Source organism: Esox lucius, chromosome 2, assembly GCF_011004845.1.
Source record: "Esox lucius isolate fEsoLuc1 chromosome 2, fEsoLuc1.pri, whole genome shotgun sequence".
Taxonomy (NCBI): domain Eukaryota; kingdom Metazoa; phylum Chordata; class Actinopteri; order Esociformes; family Esocidae; genus Esox; species Esox lucius.
In genome coordinates, this window is record NC_047570.1 from 33,542,658 (window position 1) to 33,562,203 (window position 19,546).

A 19,546-nucleotide genomic window follows, 5' to 3' on the forward strand; every position below is an offset into this window, starting at 1 on the left:
TCATATCTCTTCGACCATGGTAACATCAATATATATGCTTGGATCGTTTATTAAACCACCCAGACACATCAATACTGGAGTAATGCTGCTAAACTGGGCTGCAGGACAGGAAGGACCTCGCTTTGGGAGGTGATCATTGTTAACTTTAAAACAGCTACAGTGTCCCAAAAAATAAATATATATATGTATATATATATATATATATATCAACAACAATGTAGAGGCTACACTAATGACAGCGTGATCGTTTTTTTGGCAAGATCTAATCGAATGTACTTCTCTCCTTTTCAGAAGGACAACGGTGGTTGCATCATGATATGGCTATAGAAATTCCATACCACACGTTGCATCATGTTAGCTATGCCAGTCTAGTCACAGCAATTAGCTTGTTTTCTCCTAAGCAAAACAGAGGAAGCTTTTATCCTGAACAGGTGACCTAAAAGCAATTCAGGTCTAGTTCTGACCAAGATGTTAGTGTGTTGGTCCGGTCCCGTTCAGAATTCACCTTGGATAAATTCAACAGATGAGCCTGGCCAACAATTGGAGGATGTTTGTGCAGATGAATTTATGAATTTATTTAACTATTGCAAATTTATTTAACTTTAAGTCAAATGAAGAGAATCAGACAGACAAAACTCACTATAGTAACCTACAATGGCCAAAGACCGAACAGATTCCACACATGTTTTCTTCAATTGATGGAGAAGAAAACATTCTGATGGGCTCTGAATGTTCAGACACTTTCTGCAGAGGGAATTGTCCTTGACAATCTATCTAATCATCTACAGGCCATCAAACTGAGGACTGTGTTATTAATTTCAGTGTATTCTATACATTATTTTTTCCTTTAGAAAGGTTTTCTACCTTTGTACAAATTCGATTTTGTAAGAGAGTTTAAAAATGTTATTTACTGGTGGTTTAGGTGGTTGTATTCTAACATGCATCACCACAGACACACACATGCATAAAGCAATGCAATACTAAACCATTCTAATGTGCATGGTCAGAACACAGAATTAAGTTATTCCCTTAGTATGAGACATGGAATAGCATGCATCAGTCCCTGTAATGGTGCCCTTCTAATTCGCTACAATATTATCCTCAAATCTCCGGCATATGCCAAAACCTTGCACTCTTAAGAGAGTCTAATAGGCCAGCAGCCAATATGTTGAATCAAAAGGTCAACTTTCGAATCCAGGCCTAATAGAATGCCGGCTAGACCTGGTAGGTTATTATAATAGACCATCAAATGATTGTCTGATAGGGGGCTTTGTCCCCCCTTCCCAAAGGCCTGGATGTAACGGGGGTTCAGGATAAGCCCAGCAGGGACGAGCCATCCTTCTCCATGAGGTCTGTGTGTAGTCTACAATCACATGGTCCAAAAGCTTCCAGGCCTTATGGCGCTGCTTTCACTGGAATGCCCAGACATTATGCATGGGTTTCTAAGCAGGTGGGACTTTGGTTTTGACGTAGACTTATTGACTGCTGAGTCTCTCCTGTGAATTCAAGGGTCTTCACAACCATCTTAAAAAAGCATTGTTTTTTTAAGTAGCTACACAGTCCAGGGTGAGGTTCTTCAGTGTACAATCTTCAATGTACACTGACAAAATGCACAACTGACTTATTTCACGTTAACTCAATGCACAACTGACTTAAGGCCGAACTGACTCAACGCCAAACTGACTAAGAGCACACAGACTCCATGTAGAACTGACTCCATGCAGAACTGACTTAGTGCAGAACGGTGCTTTTCAAAAGGTCTACACGCTCCCAGCAAGCCCCAGAATGATTAAAGAACCAGCAACCAAATCGCATTAATGTGATATGTTCCTATACTGGGCAGAGTGTTGGCACACAACGGATCCAGGATGAGATTGTAGTGAGTTTGAAGGGCACTATTACAGGGACTGACGCACACAACTCTGTTCCTTCGCGGTCTGTGACAGGAGCCGACCATTAATTAAACTTCATTTGGTCTCTTGACAACGCAGAATGGCCTTCGGAAATTGAATAGTTTTACCTTACACAGTGTGTGTATTTATGTGTAGTTACACCTGCTATATGTGCATAGCCAACTTTGCTAATATCTCCCTGAACTCCAAGGCTACCGTGTCTTTGGTGCTTAACAAACAAAAATATAGAAAAACCACATCACCATCTCGATTGTAAAGGATAAAAAAAAAGAGATGCATTGAGGCATGTATTCTGCTGAGGACCTTGAACAAGTACTAGATACTGGTAGATGTCAGGCTGTTATATTAGATATTGCTAGAAGATGGCAGGGTGGTATATTAGATACTGGTCGGAAGATGGCAGGGTGGTATATTAGATACTGGTCGGAAGATGGCAGGGTGGTATATTAGATACTGGTCGGAAGATGGCAGGGTGGTATATTAGATACTGGTCGGAAGATGGCAGGGTGGTATATTAGATACTGGTCGGAAGATGGCAGGGTGGTATATTAGATACTGGTCGGAAGATGGCAGGGTGGTATATTAGATACTGGTCGGAAGTTGGCAGGGTGGTATATTAGATACTGGTCGGAAGATGGCAGGGTGGTATATTAGATACTGGTCGGAAGATGGCAGGGTGGTATATTAGATACTGGTCGGAAGACGGCAGGGTGGAATATTAGATACTGGTGAGAAGACGGCAGGGTGGAATATTAGATACTGGTGAGAATATGGCAGGGTGGTATATTAGATACTGGTCGGAAGACGGCAGGGTGGAATATTAGATACTGGTGAGAAGATGGCAGGGTGGAATATTAGATACTGGTGAGAAGATGGCAGGGTGGAATATTAGATACTGGTGAGAAGATGGCAGGGTGGTATATTAGATACTGGTGAGAAGATGGCAGGGTGGTATATTAGATAATGTTAGAAGATGGCAGGGTGGTATATTAGATACTGGTGAGAAGATGGCAGGGTGGTATATTAGATAATGTTAGAAGATGGCAGGGTGGTATATTAGATAATGTTAGAAGATGGCAGGGTGGTATATTAGATAATGTTAGAAGATGGCAGGGTGGTATATTAGATACTGGTGAGAAGATGGCAGGGTGGTATATTAGATAATGTTAGAAGATGGCAGGGTGGTATATTAGATAATGTTAGAAGATGGCAGGGTGGTATATTAGATAATGTTAGAAGATGGCATGGTGGTATATTAGATACTGGTGAGAAGATGGCAGGGTGGTATATTAGATAATGTTAGAAGATGGCAGGGTGGTATATTAGATACTGGTGAGAAGATGGCAGGGTGGTGTATTAGATAATGTTAGAAGATGGCAGGGTGGTATATTAGATAATGTTAGAAGATGGCAGGGTGGTGTATTAGATAATGTTAGAAGATGGCAGGGTGGTATATATCGGAGAACGGTGAGACGATGACCCACTATCATTGACCTATTTATTCTACCACATTGGCAAAGTACCCTGTTGCCACGGCAGCAATAAGCAAACTTCCTGTGATGCCGAAGACTTTGACTGGTGCAAGAACAGAAGGGTCTTTATTAAAAACACATGAACGTCAGTCTGATATCTCTCCTGCACTGTCTAGGGGACTCCAAAGGGACTCGATCGTGACTCGTCATTCCTTCCCTTATCTGCTGCTGAGGGACCTGCCTGCTTTCCCATTACCAGGGCTATGAAAGGTCAGTGTGCAAGGAAATTACCTGCTTTGCATATAATTATCACATCCTCTTGGTTTGAGTGTCAAGAAGCCCTATACACTCAATTTGATAAGTCGGGAGATAGAATATAGCAAGTGACTCGTGGTCATGTAGCTCATAGCTACTTCTTATTTCCTCTTTCGATTCTTCAGTGAATCGTGCGAGTTGGGTCAAAGTCACCCGAGTCACTTTAGGCCATCCCGGGTACACGTCATCAGTGAAACGTCTTTCCAGGAGCCTTGTGTCATCTTCCACTGCTGAATCGGGCGAAGACCATTGCAGATATTTCTCTTCCATTCACCAATTGCAGTGAGTTCTCATTCATACAGATAGGAAAGTCTATAGTTGCTGTTTGTTTGTACATTCCCTGAGGAAATTAAAGCATAAGATCTAATAAAGAAACTTCTCAGTTGATTTGGGTTCATTACGGAGTAATTGCCATTCAGTGCAACAACAAAAAAATGTCACTGTGCAATTGCTACACTGTCCCCCTCCTAGCTTAACGCGGCTCTGTGCCCTCAGCAGTGAAGTTGTACTGGAATGAGAGCAAAAAACTAATCACATTTTTAGAATTAATAAATTATTGTTGATCCTCCGCAGAGATTTCCAACAGGCAACCAGTGCGCATCGGAAACATTTTAATATTTCCTGTCAACATTCAGCTAACTCCTCGTATGTACCAATGGTACGCCATACGCCGTGGATGGGTGAACGGGTGCATTCAGAAGCAGCGCTGTGTGAAACTCAGCCTGAGATGTCAGGACACGTGTTACCACAACGGACTGACAGTGAGCGGTAAATTGGCTCGCCGAGGCGTCTGATGAACACGGTCCTGTGTGGCTCCGCTGGCAGTGCAAAGTACCTGCAGTATCGGCGTTGCTGGTTCAACTCCCATGAAGGACCAGTAGGGAAAAGTATGAAACAGTATGCAAGCTGGATGAGAGCGCCTGCCGAATGCCTGAAATGTAAATGAACAGAAAGGGACGCATGGTAATTAAAAGAGTCATTAATCTCATTGTACTCCAGGAGGAAATGGAGATCCATGATACTCTGTCACCCGCCAAAGCAACTGACAGGAAGAGGATGAGTCAGAGTGTTTTCATCCTTCTACACTCACCTGGTGTGATGCTGTGCAGTAACTCCTAGATGCAAGTTCTAACTTATAGAGGCATTTGTCATGTCATAACTCCTAAAGACATGTTCTAACTTGGAGAAAAATGGTATGACTCCTAGAGATATGATCTAACTTGCAGAGACATTCATCATGGTATGACTCCTAGAGATATAATCTAACTTGTAAAGACATAAATCATGGTATGACTCCTAGAGATATGATCTAACTTGTAGAGACAACAGTGCCGTGACATAATTAAGCCAGAGGTTTCCAAACCTGGTTTCACTCCAATGCAACCAGGACAATTGTTATCCAGGAACAGGTTTGGAGAACACTGAATTAAGCGGTAAGGCCCAAGTGTGCTTCATGGGTTGTTCTTTGGCATGATGTAACACAGATTTTCTGTATATGGCCCTTAGCTGTGGTATATTGGGCATAAAGTAGTTCACAAACCGTTGAGGGCCCTCATTTCTATTATGAAGTGATTACTTTGAGTACAGGGTTTTGAGTGAATGCAATGCTTTGCGGGAGTACTGTGCTTTGAGGGAGTACTGTACTTTGAGGGAGTACTGTGTTTTGACTGAGTCCTGTGCTTTGAGTGAGTCCTGTGTTTTGAGTGAGTACTATGTTTTAAGGAGTACGGTACATTGAGGGAGTACTGTGTTTTGGGGGAGTACAGTACTTTGAGTGACTATTGTGCTTTGCGCGAGTACTGTTGCTTGGTAACTAGTTTATAACAGTATTAATGCACCGCAGGGATGTGTGCTGTATAGCTACCTAATATACCACTGCAAGTTCTGGTGGCTGTATCCAGACACTCAGTGTTGTGTTGTGCCTAAGAATAGCCCTTAGCGAGGCATTTTGGCGATGTATCACACTCCTTCAGATATTATTGCCTAAATAACTTTAGAATTATTATGCCTGACGTCTGAAGAACGCATATCTTAACGGCATTCTAACTCATGATGCAAATCCTTTTTCATTTGCATAATCTGATGTTTTAAAATGCAGAAGGTAACAACAGATTTAAACAAATTCCATTTCCATTCAATTGCAAGACCCAAAAGTTTTCCTCCCAAGTTTGTCAGCAAACAGAATCCAATAAGCCCTTTGGCGCCAAACGTACACCTTGGAGGCCAAGTGGGCAAAGTTCATCTAGTACAAAAACTAGTACTTAACTGTTACATAACTGAATAGCATTGATATCGTGGCTGCCTGTATCTCGTTCAATGCGTTTTCGGGTTGAAGTGAGTTTAAGCTGAAATTACATTCACTGTCATTAGCTCAAGCCCTAGCCTGTGCATTGCCATTAGGGTAATGGAGTTCTTCTCCTATTTAGGCAAAAAAAAAAAATGGATTTAGCATCCATTAGCTGATTAGGCGTGAAATGACATTATCTCTTTCAATGTGAACTTCTGGCGGCCATTTTAAGATAGATTACCCCTGAATAACGCCCGTGGATCTGTCAATCAATCCTTTTATCACTCTGAGGCTGATTGGATGATAACCAGGCTGTTTTTATCTGTGTCAATGTACATTGCTGTTACATTTATTCTGTTTGTGCTGTATGTCTGTAACATATTTCTCTTAATGTTTTCCTTTAAATGTATGTCAGTTGTGAAGTTTTGTTTATTCTGAACCCCAATTAACTTTGGGCAGTTAATTTAATGGCAAGACACAGAAATAATTGTAAAACAAGTTTACAACTGCCTGGCCCAAAGAGTTATTTGCTTTAATGCAAGTATTCTGTTTGCTGCCAAGATTTATTTCGGCTTTTAGTTTTTTTCTCTTCACTGTTTGTCTACAGACTTGCAATAAAGTGCTTCTAAGCACTGGAGAATGAACATGGAGAGTAAGTAAATTTATTTTGCATTGCTATATTTTTGTGAATATTGATTCTGTTAGCATATAGGTGTTTGTTGACAAGGGCTCATAGCACACTGAAGAGAATCAGTAGAGGATTCTACAAAACAACGCATCAGAATGTGACCCCAAAAACCCAGCGTGGCTTGACATGCCGCAGTGATCATGAGGAATGAAACGAATCGGGATTCTCTCTTTTCTCCGGTTCCCCATGAAGGAGGCGAGCAGTGGCTCTTCTACTGTCTTTAATATCACTCGGCTGTGCTCTGTTATCACAGCTTCCTCTTTGTGTCTGCCACTGGGCCAATTAGTATTAGGCGCTAGACAAAGAGAGAGACAGAGAGGGAACAAGACCCACTGATGGAAATCGAATCGGAGAGAAAATGAGGGAACAACCAGGCTTCTGATGAATGCTCTACCGATGATAGTGATGAACAGTGTACCTCCCCAAATGGATAAGAGTGGAGAGAAAAGAACTACTGGACACTATGTTCTTGTAAAAACAATTGAGTGGATTGAAATTGAAGAGGAGTGCGAGTAAGAAAGAAAATGTTTCAGTTGGACTCTGTGAAGAACACTTACGCCATCAACCGCACACACACACACACAGCCCTACCCCCCCACACATACACACACACACACACACCCCTACACCCCCCCCCCCCACACACACACACACACACACACACTGTGTGGCTCAGTCAGCTGACCATGCCTAATTCCTGTCCCCCTCCATCAAAGCAGGCCACTAAATACCTAACAATTCCCCCTTTCAAATCATTTTCTTCTTTCCCTTCAAATTACTTTTATGACTTCAGTCACTCAAGTTCAGTGCATTATCTCCACAAAAGACATGCAATAATTGAGGATCTTGGCTTTCTTCGTGAATGGTCGTTTTTTCCCATGCTGCATTCAGCTTGCTTTATCTGAAGGTTTTACTTTGAATCCTGTGACCTGGCAAGAAAAGAAATGCTTCACCTGTTTCATTTATATTTAGATGTGTATCTCGAGTGGTTGAATGTGGGTCGATTTCCTTAGCTACTGTAAATGTTCATGTAATACCAGCGTTATCGTCCCTTGGCTGGATCTAAAAAGAGACCATTTCATACAGGTTCCAGTGGCCACAGTAATGACATCAATCAAGGCCTCTATTCTTTGTGCGTGTCTTCTCCCAGAGCCCAGATGTATTCCATAATCAGAACTCTTGGACTGGGCTTTAGTGCTGTGCTCACTGGACATTGAGTCATCCAAGGAGGTCATGAATCTGGGGGCCTTGGTCACCATTTCATTAGCATGTAGATGAACACACGTGTTGTCTCTTACTGTTCCCCTTTCCCTCCCCACGGTCCCTGGCGTGGTTAAAACCTAATCATGCCAAAAGCCCGGCGAGTCCTTTCCGCAATCTTCTCGCGGTGGCCGCCTGCTCGATAATTAAAGAAGAGGACGGGGCTTAGAGGGGGAGTGTGTCGAAAGGGTCCCTGAGTGTCCAGACGTTTTGTGACAGACACAGAGAGACAATGGCCCCTCTGGCGTTGATTTGACAAGAAAAAATGTCACATTTCCATTTGCGAATGAAGTGTCTGTGCAGTAAAAAGTGGATTATTTATCGCCATGGGAGAGACAGGGGAGAGACAGGGGAGAGAGAGAGGGGGGCCGTTGACAATGCAAGGGTTTGGTGTTCTTCATCATATGCACCCTCTTCTTTACATTGGAATAAGAAGGAAGAGTGTTCACGGCCTGAGTAAAATGTTTCATTGTTTACCATGATGGGGTTATTTATCATTATAAACTGGGCAGTTTCAGCCGTGAATGCTGATTGCTTAAAGCCAGGGTGTATCAGATTGTATTCCATTGGTTCTGGTTACATTGGTAACTACTGCCTGATACCAGTAAGGCTCATCCAGTATCCAGTACACACCACAGCAAAGTGGTATATATAGCCATGGTCTATAGGCCGTAAACCCATGATCCCTTGTGCATTTTTGATTAAATACACAAATTGTACATTTCTGGTTTTCTTTTTAATAGCAAAGTACAGACAAGTGATGAATAACAAAAAACATGCAATTGTGCGTAGACAAAGAAATCTTGTGTAGATTACGGAACACAGATTCAGGAGACACATGCAAAAAGCTAAAAGGTTTCTTTATGAGTAGTTGATAGCAGAAAGAAAAATGAAAGGCGTGTGTGTAATTTCCTGCCAAGTATTGGCTATGTAGAGTGAATCATATCATTTGGCCGGAGGACAGATATTTTCAACCTCAACAGCATGTCATTATGCAGGATCCCACATATCCACATGTAGACTGCTCATGCACTGGGCATATATACATGTCATTATGCAGTATCCCACGTATCCACATGTAGACTGCTCATGCAGTGGGCATATACACAGTATCTCACAAAAGTGAGTACACCCCTCACATTTTTGTAAATATTTGAGTGTATCTTTTCATGTGACAACACTGAAGAAGTGACACTTTGCTACAATTTATAGTAGTGAGTGTACAGCTTGTATATCAGTGTAAATTTGCTGTCCCCTCAAAATAACACAACACACAACCATTAATGTCTAAACCGCTGGCAACAAAAGTGAGTACACCCTTAAGTGTAAATGACCATTATTTTCTAGCACTGCTTTAACCCTCTTGGGCATGTAGTTCACTAGAGCTTCACAGGTTGCCAGTCCATCACCTTTACCCTCAACTTCTTTAGCAAGGCAACGGTCTCTGAGGGGAGGGGATCATGCTCTGCTTCAGTATGTCACAGTACATGTTGGCATTCATGGTTCCCTCAATGAACTGTAGCTCCCCAGTGCCGGCAGCACTCATGCAGCCCCAGACCATGACACTCCCACCACCATGCTTGACTGTAGGCAAGACACACTTGTCTTTGACCTCCTCACCTAGTTGCTGCCACACACGTTTGACACCATCTTAACCAAATACGTTTATCTTGGTTCCAGTAATCCATATCCTTAGTCTGCCTGTCTTCAGCAAACTGTTTGCAGGCTTTCTTGTGCATCATCTTTAGAAGAGGCTTCCTTCTGGGACGACAGTCATGGAGACCAATTTGATGCAGTGTGCAGCATATGGTCTAAGCACTGACAGGATGACCCCCCACCCCTTCAACCTCTCTAACAATGCTGGCAGCACTCTTATGTCTATTTCCCAAAGACAACCTCTGGATATGACACTGAGCATGTGCACTCAACTTCTTTGGTCGACCATGGCGAGGCCTGTTCTGAGTGGAACCTGTCCTGTTAAACTGCTGTATGGTCTTGGCCACCGTGCTGCAGCTCAGTTTCAGGGAAATCTTGGCAATCTTCTTATAGCCTAGGCCATCTTTATGTAGAGCAACAATTCTTTTTTTCAGATCCTCAGAGAGTTCTTTGCCATGAGGTGTCATGTTGAACTTCCAGTGACCAGTATGAGGGAGTTTGAGAGCGATAACACCAATTTAACACACCTGCTCCCCATTCACACCTGAGACCTTGTAACACTAATGAATTACATAACACCGGGGAGGGAAAATGGCTAATTGGGCCCAATTTGGACATTTTCACTTAGGGGGGTACTCACTTTTGTTGCCAGCGGTTTAGACATTAATGGCTGTGTGTTGAGTTATTTTGAGGGGACAGCAAATGTACACTGTTATACAAGCTGTACACTCACTACTTTACATTGTAGCAAAGTGTCATTTCTTCAGTGTTGTCACATGAAAAGATATAATCAAATACACTCACCTGAAGGATTATTAGGAACACCATACTAATACTGTGTTTGATCCCCTTTCGCCTTCAGAACTGCCTTAATTCTACGTGGCATTGATTCAACAAGGTGCTAAAAGCATTCTTAAGAAATGTTGGCCCATATTGATAGAATAGCATCTTGCAGTTGATGGAGATTTGTGGGATGCACATCCAGGGCACGGAGCTCCCGTTCCTTCACATCCCAAAGATGCTCTATTGGGTTGAGATCTGGTGACTGTGGGGGCCATTTCAGTACAGTGAACTCATTGTCATGTTCAAGAAACCAATTTGAAATGATTCGAGCTTTGTGACATGGTGCATTATCCTGCTGGAAGTAACCATCAGAGGATGGGTACATGGTGGTCATAAAGGGATGGACATGGTCAGAAACAATGCTCAGGTAGGCCGTGGCATTTAAACCATGCCCAATTGGCACTAAGGGGCCTAAAGTGTGCCAAGAAAACATCCCCCACACCATTACACCACCACCAGCAGCCTGCACATTGGTAACAAGGCATGATGGATCCATGTTCTCATTCTGTTTACGCCAAATTCTGACTCTACCATCTGAATGTCTCAACAGAAATCGAGACTCATCAGACCAGGCAACATTCTTCCAGTCTTCAACTGTCCAATTTTGGTGAGCTTGTGCAAATTGTAGCCTCTTTTTCCTATTTGTTGTGGAGATGAGTGGTACCCGATGGGGTCTTCTGCTGTTGTAGCCCATCCGCCTCAAGGTTGTGCGTGTTGTGGCTTCACAAATGCTTTGCTGCATACCTCGGTTGTAACGAGTGGTTATTTCAGTCAAAGTTGCTCTTCTATCAGCTTGAATCAGTCGGCCCATTCTCCTCTGACCTCTAGCATCAACAAGGCATTTTCGCCCACAGGACTGCAGCATACTGGATGTTTTTCCCTTTTCACACCATTCTTTGTAAACCCTAGAAATGGTTGTGCGTGAAAATCCCAGTAACTGAGCAGATTGTGAAATACTCAGACCGGCCCATCTGGCACCAACAACCATGCCACGCTCAAAATTGCTTAAATCACCTTTCTTTCCCATTCTGACATTCAGTTTGGAGTTCAGGAGATTGTCTTGACCAGGACCACACCCCTAAATGCATTGAAGCAACTGCCATGTGATTGGTTGATTAGATAATTGCATTAATGAGAAATTGAACAGGTGTTCCTAATAATCCTGTAGGTGAGTGTATTTGCAAAAGTGTGAGGGGTGTACGCACTTTTGTGAGATACTGTACATGTCATTATGAAGTATCCCACGTATCCACACATAGACTGCTCATGCACCAGGCATATATATACATGTATGATTACAGTAGTTCACGTATCCATGACATGAACACACACACACACACACAGACAGACTCTGTTAGCACCAATCACTTTGAGACATACCTATATGATGTATTACCAGAGATAGCACTCCTTCCGTGCACATTTGCAAAATGGAAATATTTAATTTAGAGAGCGCTAAATGTTTGAATAACATTGCAGCATCCTCTCAAGTGATTATTAAAGCGGGTCTTCTGACTTTTTGACCAAACTGCGAACGGAACCCAATACCGGGCTGTTGTTTCTCAGGGGGTGTATGAACGGGTTAAGGACTTAACACGATGATGGGCTGAGGGGAAGTACCGGGGGATCTCTTTGTATTAGAGATTGCCTGGCTCTCTACTCGTCAAAACAAAAAAACGGGATGATTGCTCCGAGGCAGACCAATTCCCTGAGAGGAGCGCGATTATTGACTTTGCTAAGTCAACCTTTCATGTACAAATCACCATACACACACACACACACACACACACACACACACACACACACACACACACTCTCCTTGTCCTTGTCACCGACCGCATTCAGCTCATAGTCAAGCACACATTCAATCCTCTCAATCTTCACACTCAATTTAGTTAGGAATGTTACTGCCAGTGTGGCTGAGTCTGGAAATTAGGACCGTTAAATTACACAAATAACCTCTTAATGATGCGCTGTGCTTCGATTAAGTGAACCCAGGAATGTGGCAACCATTTGCAGTGTTGGGAGAAAATGAGAGGGCAAATGCAATCATGTCCATACACGTGTGTTCAGTGGAGAGTGTGAAACATTACTAATGAGGATCGGCAATAGGAATGGCCTTCAATACTAACCTTTGACCCCCTCACTGCCTGACCACCTGTCTTTCTGCCTGTCTGATTACAGCTCCCCCAAACAAGTGTGTGTGTGTGGGAGGGGGGGGGGGGGGGGTGTAGACAGACCATGACCTCACATGCTGAAGATGTCATTCAATACTGGTAGTGAATTCATCATCAGGCAATTCAGATATTTAAACCAAGTGTTAAAATCAGTTCTATGCTATACTCATCAACAGACTGGCACAGTTGATTGTCAATTTCAGACGCCCCTAACACCACAAACACGTTATGCAACAATTGACAACATTTCACGTGTTAATAGTTTTTCACTGTACTTTTTCTGCAGCATTTTACACATAAGTGTAAATTAAGGAAAAATACAGGCATGAACTTCGACTCCGGGGATGGAGCTTTCTGGTGCCAAACTGTCCAGAACAGTGCTGCAACAGTGCCCCCTTATGGAAATACAGGGGAACTGTGAAATAGATAGACGATCACCTCCAGGAGATGTCAATACATTGTCATTGAACTCCACCTCCCACGGAGCAGCATTGCAGTAGTTCACATCAATAGATATAAGAATTAATAGAATGTGAAATACTGTGTATGGATTTTTTTTTTTATTTACATGTTTACGTCAATGGCCATCCATTTGAGAAAATGCATTGGAAAAGCACTCAACTTTACGGCAGACTGTTTGGTGGAGATGGTAATATCTATTAGCGCCAATAATGACTGAGCACAATACTTAAAGGGTTAGTTTGTCGTTTTGGAAATTCTGCCTTTTTTATACTTGACGCTGCTAGCTGTTCCTATCTATTTTTAGCCTATTAGTAATGTCATCAGAAACATATTATTTCTAATGACAGCAGAAAGAGACATACATATTTTTATCAATAACCATCTGACTCTAGGCAACTATCCCTTTAAATGTTTTGCAGTATCCATTGCAAATCAGCTGTGTGTTTCATTACAAAGTAGAATTTGCATTTATTAAATTGCATTAAAAGATACTGTAAATAAATTACAGGTTAAACGACATTAAGCTCAATACTCACCAACACTTTTCAATACCTGTAAGAAACACCTTTGGCAGCCATATCAGCCTTGACAGCTTTCATTGTAGTCTTGTTAAGAAACCCAAGTATAGATTTGGCCTTGTATTGTTAGTGATTTTCTTACTGAAAGGTACATTTCTCTCCCACTGCCTGGTGTAAAGCAGACGGAAGAAGGCTTTGACTGTGTCCGGCTCCAACCTGTTTATTTTTTCTGAAAAACTCCCACAGTCTGTGCAGATTTCAAACATACCCATAAATACTAGTAAATAAGGAGGCTGTTACTCAATGGTGTGTTGTGTCCCATTGTCTTTAACTTAAAGTTTTGCATTTAGGCAGAATAGCAAATTTTTTACATTCAGTCACTGAATTCTTTACCTTTCTTTTTTCTATATTTTGTGATTTTATGCCATATTAACATGACCAATTATTTTAAAATATTGATCTCATGGATACTTTATCAATTTAATGTTTTTTTTGTTCTTACATTGTATGGTAGACACCCCCCCCAACAAAAGAAATCTAACAGAAATTATACATATATATATCAAATAACAAAATACGATGACAATATCATGCAGTCTCCTCTGTGAGATAGTCAACTTGAGAGAATAACTTATCATTTAAGCATTATGGGTTTATTGCCCTTTTGTATACAATATGCATGTGTTGCATGTTTTCACTCTGTATTATTCTCTCAGGTCAATGTTAAGGAGTCACCACAATGTTGTTGATTCATCCTCTGTTTAATCTCATCAAAGCACAAGTTATTTTTCAGATGACCAATTGCTTCATACTAACAGCCACGGGCGTTTCAGCCACAGCACAGTTATTGACTTGGCTGTGCTTAAAGAGATATTCAGTGTCTGATTTGTTATACTTACCCATGTAGCACTCCCTGCCCTCTTCACAGGGCTTTCAGAAGGCTCACTGGTTTTTTTGTCGAGTCTGCTCTTGAAATGAAACACTTGACTGGGGAACCTAACAGATGTTTTATGCATGGGGGTACAGAGGAAAGGGTAGTCATTTAAAAATTATATCCACCACTAGTATTTCACACTGAGGTATTACATGCTGTTTATTATGCGATTTGTTGAGACTTTTTTTCCTCTACTAAATTAATTTAAGCCTAAACAAAGGGGCTAAATACTTACAGTGGATATGAAGTCTACACACCCCTGTAAAATGCCAGGTTCTTGTGATGTAAAAGAATGAGAGAAATCATGTCAGAACTTTTTCTACCTTTAATGTGACCTATAAATTGAACAATTCAATTGAAAAACAAACAGAAATCTTTGAGGGGGGAAAATAAAAAAAATTAAACTCACAATAACCTGGTTGCATAAGTGTGCACACCCTTAAACTAATACTTTGTTGAAGCACCTTTTGATTTTATTACAGCACTCAGTCTTTTTGGGTAGGAGTCTATTAGCATGGCACATCTTGACTTGGCAATATTTGCCCACTCTTCTTTGCAAAAGCACTCAAAATCTGTCAGATTGCGAGGACATTTCCTGTGCACAGCCCTCTTCAGATCACCCCAAGATGTTCAATTGGATTCAGGTCTGGGTCCAAAACATTAATCTTCTTCAGGTGAAGCCATGCTTTTGTGAATTTGGATGTGTGCTTTGGGTCGTTCTCTTGCTGAAAGGTGAACTTCCTCTTCATCTTCAGCTTTCTAACAGACACCTGAAGGTTTTGTGTCAAAATTGCCTGGTATTTGGAACTCCAGATGAAGAAAAACAGCCCCAAAGCATGATGCTGCCACCACCATGCTTCACTGTGGGTATGGTGTTCTTTGGGTGATGTGCAGTGTTGTTTTTTCCACAAAACATACCTTTTCGAATTAGGGCAAAAAGTTTAACCTTGGTTTCATCAGACCATAATATATTTTCCCACGTGCTTTTAGGGGACTTGATGTTTGTTTTTGCAAACTTCAGCCGGGCCTGGATGTTTTTCTTTGTAAGAAAAGGGCTTCTGTGTTGCCAACCTATACCATAGCCCTTTCAGATGAAGAATACGGGAGATTGTTGTCACATGTAGCACACTGCCAAAAATTCTTGCAGTTTCGTTAATGTTGCTGTAGGCCTCTTGGAAGCCTCCCTGACCAGTTTTCTTCTCATCTGTTCATAAATATTGGAGGGACGTCCAGTTCTTGGTAATGTCTCTCTGTTGTGCCATATTTTCTTCACTTGATCATGACTGTCTTCACTGTGTTCCATGGTATATTTAATGTTTTGGAAATGTTGTACCCTGACTGATATCTTTCAACAATGAGATCCCTCTGATGCTTTGGAAGCTCCCTGATGACCATGGCTTTTGCCCTGAGATGCAACTAAGAAAAGGTCCTATTAGAACAGCTGAACTTTATTTTTGATGAATCAGAGTCACTTTAAATGATGGCAGGTGTGTAATGACTTCTATTTAACGTGAGTTTAAATGTGACTGGTTAATTCTGAACACATCCCCAGTTATAAGAGGGTGTGCACACTTATGCAACCAGGTAATTGTGAGTTAAATTTTTTTTATTTTCCCCCCTCAAAGATTTCTGTTTGTTTTTCAATTGAATTGTTCACCTTATAGGTCACATTAAAAGTGGAAAAAGTTCTGACATGATTTATCTTTGTCTCATTCTTTTACATCACAAAAACCTGGCATTTTCACGGGGGTGTGTATACTTTTTATACCCACTGTATGTGACTATCCTGTATATTCCTTAGTTTAATGTTTAATTTATTTGTAAAAACAAAGTGTAGAATTTTCTTTGAACATTAACTACATGGAATGTTCATGATGAACAATAATATGTTTTATTACAGTAAATCAAATTCCATCCCACTTTGAAACAAAAGAAAATATCAAGGGGGTGAACACTTCATATCCTTACTGTACATCAAAGCATATAAAGTTTGAATGTCATTAGGAAACCAAGACTTGTTAAAACATATTTTTACAGAGATCAACTTAGTAATCAAAGTGTGACAGAGTGAAAATGTATCAATAAATAAAAATATAAAGGTAGAAAAGTGCATGCTACACATATGCTTTCCAGTAGTTTGTAGCAAGTAATGCAAAATATTCCACTTGCTTCGTACCCAAAACTGACCACAAAATACCAATAATTTATTCAACAGCCTTTCCGTTATCCTATCTGCCAGAGCCAGGCAGTAACCCAGGCAGTAACGAAGGCAATTGTCTGTGGCTGAACATAGAGGCCTCACAGGGAGGTCAACAGGACACAACCTCCACTGAGCGGTCCTCCTCACTTCCTCTGTGGCCTCGCCTGGGTGCTCCCCCTCAGGCTGTCCAGCGTCTTCAGGAAGGAGCGCAGGGCCTGATCCTCCTCCAGGGATGACCCTCCCTCTTCCTCCTCCTCCTCTGTGATGTCAGAGAAAGAGGAGGGGCCTGTCTGCATCCGGGGGCGGGCCTCACGGCGGCCCCTGCCGCAGAGCCGGACGCCGGGGACGACAGGCTGCGGAAACTCCTCCATTGCCAGGGGCAACAGATGGGCAGGCAGCGTGTCCATTCTGTCCAAATTCGCGGCCATCACACTCCAGGGGCTTGAAGGAGAGAGAACCGTTCTGTCCAGAGATGGTGCGGTAGGAAATTCGGAGGTCCTGGAGCTCAACCCGTAGTCCGGCTTTTCCAGCAGGCGAGCAGGTTATGCAGTGCAGCCAAGGAGAACGTGACCTATCTGTCTTACAATGTAAACAGTTATTTAAAAATCCCGAGGGGTTGGGGGCTGTGCCAGCAGGCTATGGCAACCCGTTTGTCTCTGTCGAACAGCCGTGGCTGGTGGGAGGTGGAGAGCTGTCTTCCGTTCAGCACTGCCCTTTGCAGTACTACTGCTGGCTCAGAACGGCGTCTCGGTAGCTGTGTGTTTTTTGCCGGAGCTGGTAGCGGTTTGACTGTCGGCTCCAGCCGGTGGTTATATAGGCCCCGGGCCGCCCACTCGCTCTGCCGTCTCCCCTCCATCTCCGGGGCCTGGCACCCCCGTGCCTCCCTCCCTTCACATGCCCTGCTTTCTAGCAACGTCATGGTTCCGGCTGCCATACCAATCCTCCGGAATCGGCCCCCAGAAATAAACACTGGCAAACGAGTCGAAGAGGAGGGTTGACTGCGGGAGACAGAGAGAGCGAGACAGAGAAAGAGAGGGAGGGAGGAAGGCAGAAAGAAGGGATATTTAAAGTGAAAATACAGTACAGGGAGGATTGAACGTATGCATAGAATGAGCCAGCCTGGTTAGAGTGCAGGCAACAAATGCATTTATCCAGAAATGTACCTACAACACACAGGTGGACTCTGGAATGTGGGCGGGGCTGTTTCCCCGTCGTGACCCAAAAGGCATGCTGTTTGTGTTGTGCGCCTCTGTGTCGTCCCCGACAGAGAAATAATCACTGACATATGGGCGCTTGAAGTCTCACAAAATGCAACGACTCGCAACATGTTGTCATTCCTGTCCTCGTGATAATTATCTCATATGCATATTTGTACTGTATCAATCACATTTAACAGGTGGTCTCTCTCAGAGTGAGTACATTCATCTTAGGATGGCCAGGTGGGAAAACTACACACGCAATAATGGTGGACCTTACTCACCTTACGTAGCTATCAGCCATATTTAGTGCCAGATGGAATAATATCAATTGAATAAATTGTTCCTCTTGCATGCCATAGGCGAGCACAGTGTCCTTGAAGTGGATGTGAGCTTCAATTGGAGGATGAGTTTCAGGTGTGTCTCGTTGAGGTTGACGACTGGGCAAAACCTGGAGAGAAGAGAAGCAGGCCTAAAACCGAGGCCTGGCGACACCTGGAGAGAAGAGGAGCAGGCCTAAAACCGAGGCCTGGCGACACCTGGAGAGAAGGGGGCCTCCTGTGAGATCACGTGAAGGTGCAAATCCTCAACAAGCAACCCAGTAGGTCATGGTGTCTAAAGAGGGCATGTAGACAGACTATTTAAAGAGACATAACGGGCTGACCTAATATGTTCTTAGTTGACCAATCACATCAGATATTTTGGCATGGTTTTTCAGAGACTGATTGTTCACCTCACCTTTAATTGCAAAGCGGAGGAGAGAATGATGGGATCACCCACACACACCTCTTCACATTAACCTTCAAGGATGCAGCACTGTGAATTATGGAGTTAATAGTATATCGGGTTCTGATTGCGGTTGTCTAGTAGCACCTTAATGGGTGACAATGGGCTGGCAGTAATGTCTGAAATGGAATGGTGTCACGCATCACACAATGGCTTTCATCAGTTTGTTACTCTTCCATTCATTCCATTCCAGCTAATGTTTTTAGCCGTCCTCTTCTTGCCAGCCTCCTGTGGTCCTGATGTCTCTGTTCATCGAGCGTTACGAGTAATAACCATCTGCAGAGCAGGCTTTAAGCATGGGATAACGAGGGATCTTTCGTGGAACGGCGGCCACGGGAAAACACGGCAAGGCGGTTAACCCCTTTGATCACTGGTCGCCCGCCATGGCACCGGCAAAACTAAGACCCAAGGAAAGCTACAACAGAATGGCTCAAAAAGAGGAAACGGAGGGTTGAGGAATGTGGTCAAAGCCCACATCTTAATCCAAAATGCTTGAAGCAAGCCATGCATGAAAAGCTTGAACATGACACATTTGAAGCAGTGCTGCAGTACTAAAGAAGTATGGGCACAAAATTCTCTGACACTTAACCTTTATCTGTCAAGTGTTGAAGTGAAAAATATGTGAAACAAAAAGACAACCATCCACAGGCATTGGGGAATTTGTCACGATTGTATGTTATTGTCCATCACAGGCCTCTGAGGCAGTCTTGGGTCACAACCAGTAGACTTTGCTCTGGTTTACTTACTTATCACTCTCCGGGAAATCTGCTCTACGAGTGACTTTTAAATGGATCAATAGTTTACAGGGATCTGTTTTATTAACCATGAGGTCGTTAAAC

The 19,546-nt window shown here is 42.7% G+C and overlaps 1 long non-coding RNA gene across 1 annotated transcript; it reads left to right on the forward strand.

Moving 5' to 3' along the window:
• Positions 1–3,564: 3,564 nt before the first annotated feature.
• LOC105025309 lies at positions 3,565–4,341 on the forward strand. The gene is made up of 3 exons (XR_829115.3): positions 3,565–3,655; positions 3,826–3,982; positions 4,274–4,341. It is a non-coding gene; the product is annotated as an uncharacterized LOC105025309 (long non-coding RNA).
• The last annotated feature ends 15,205 nt before the right edge of the window (positions 4,342–19,546 follow it).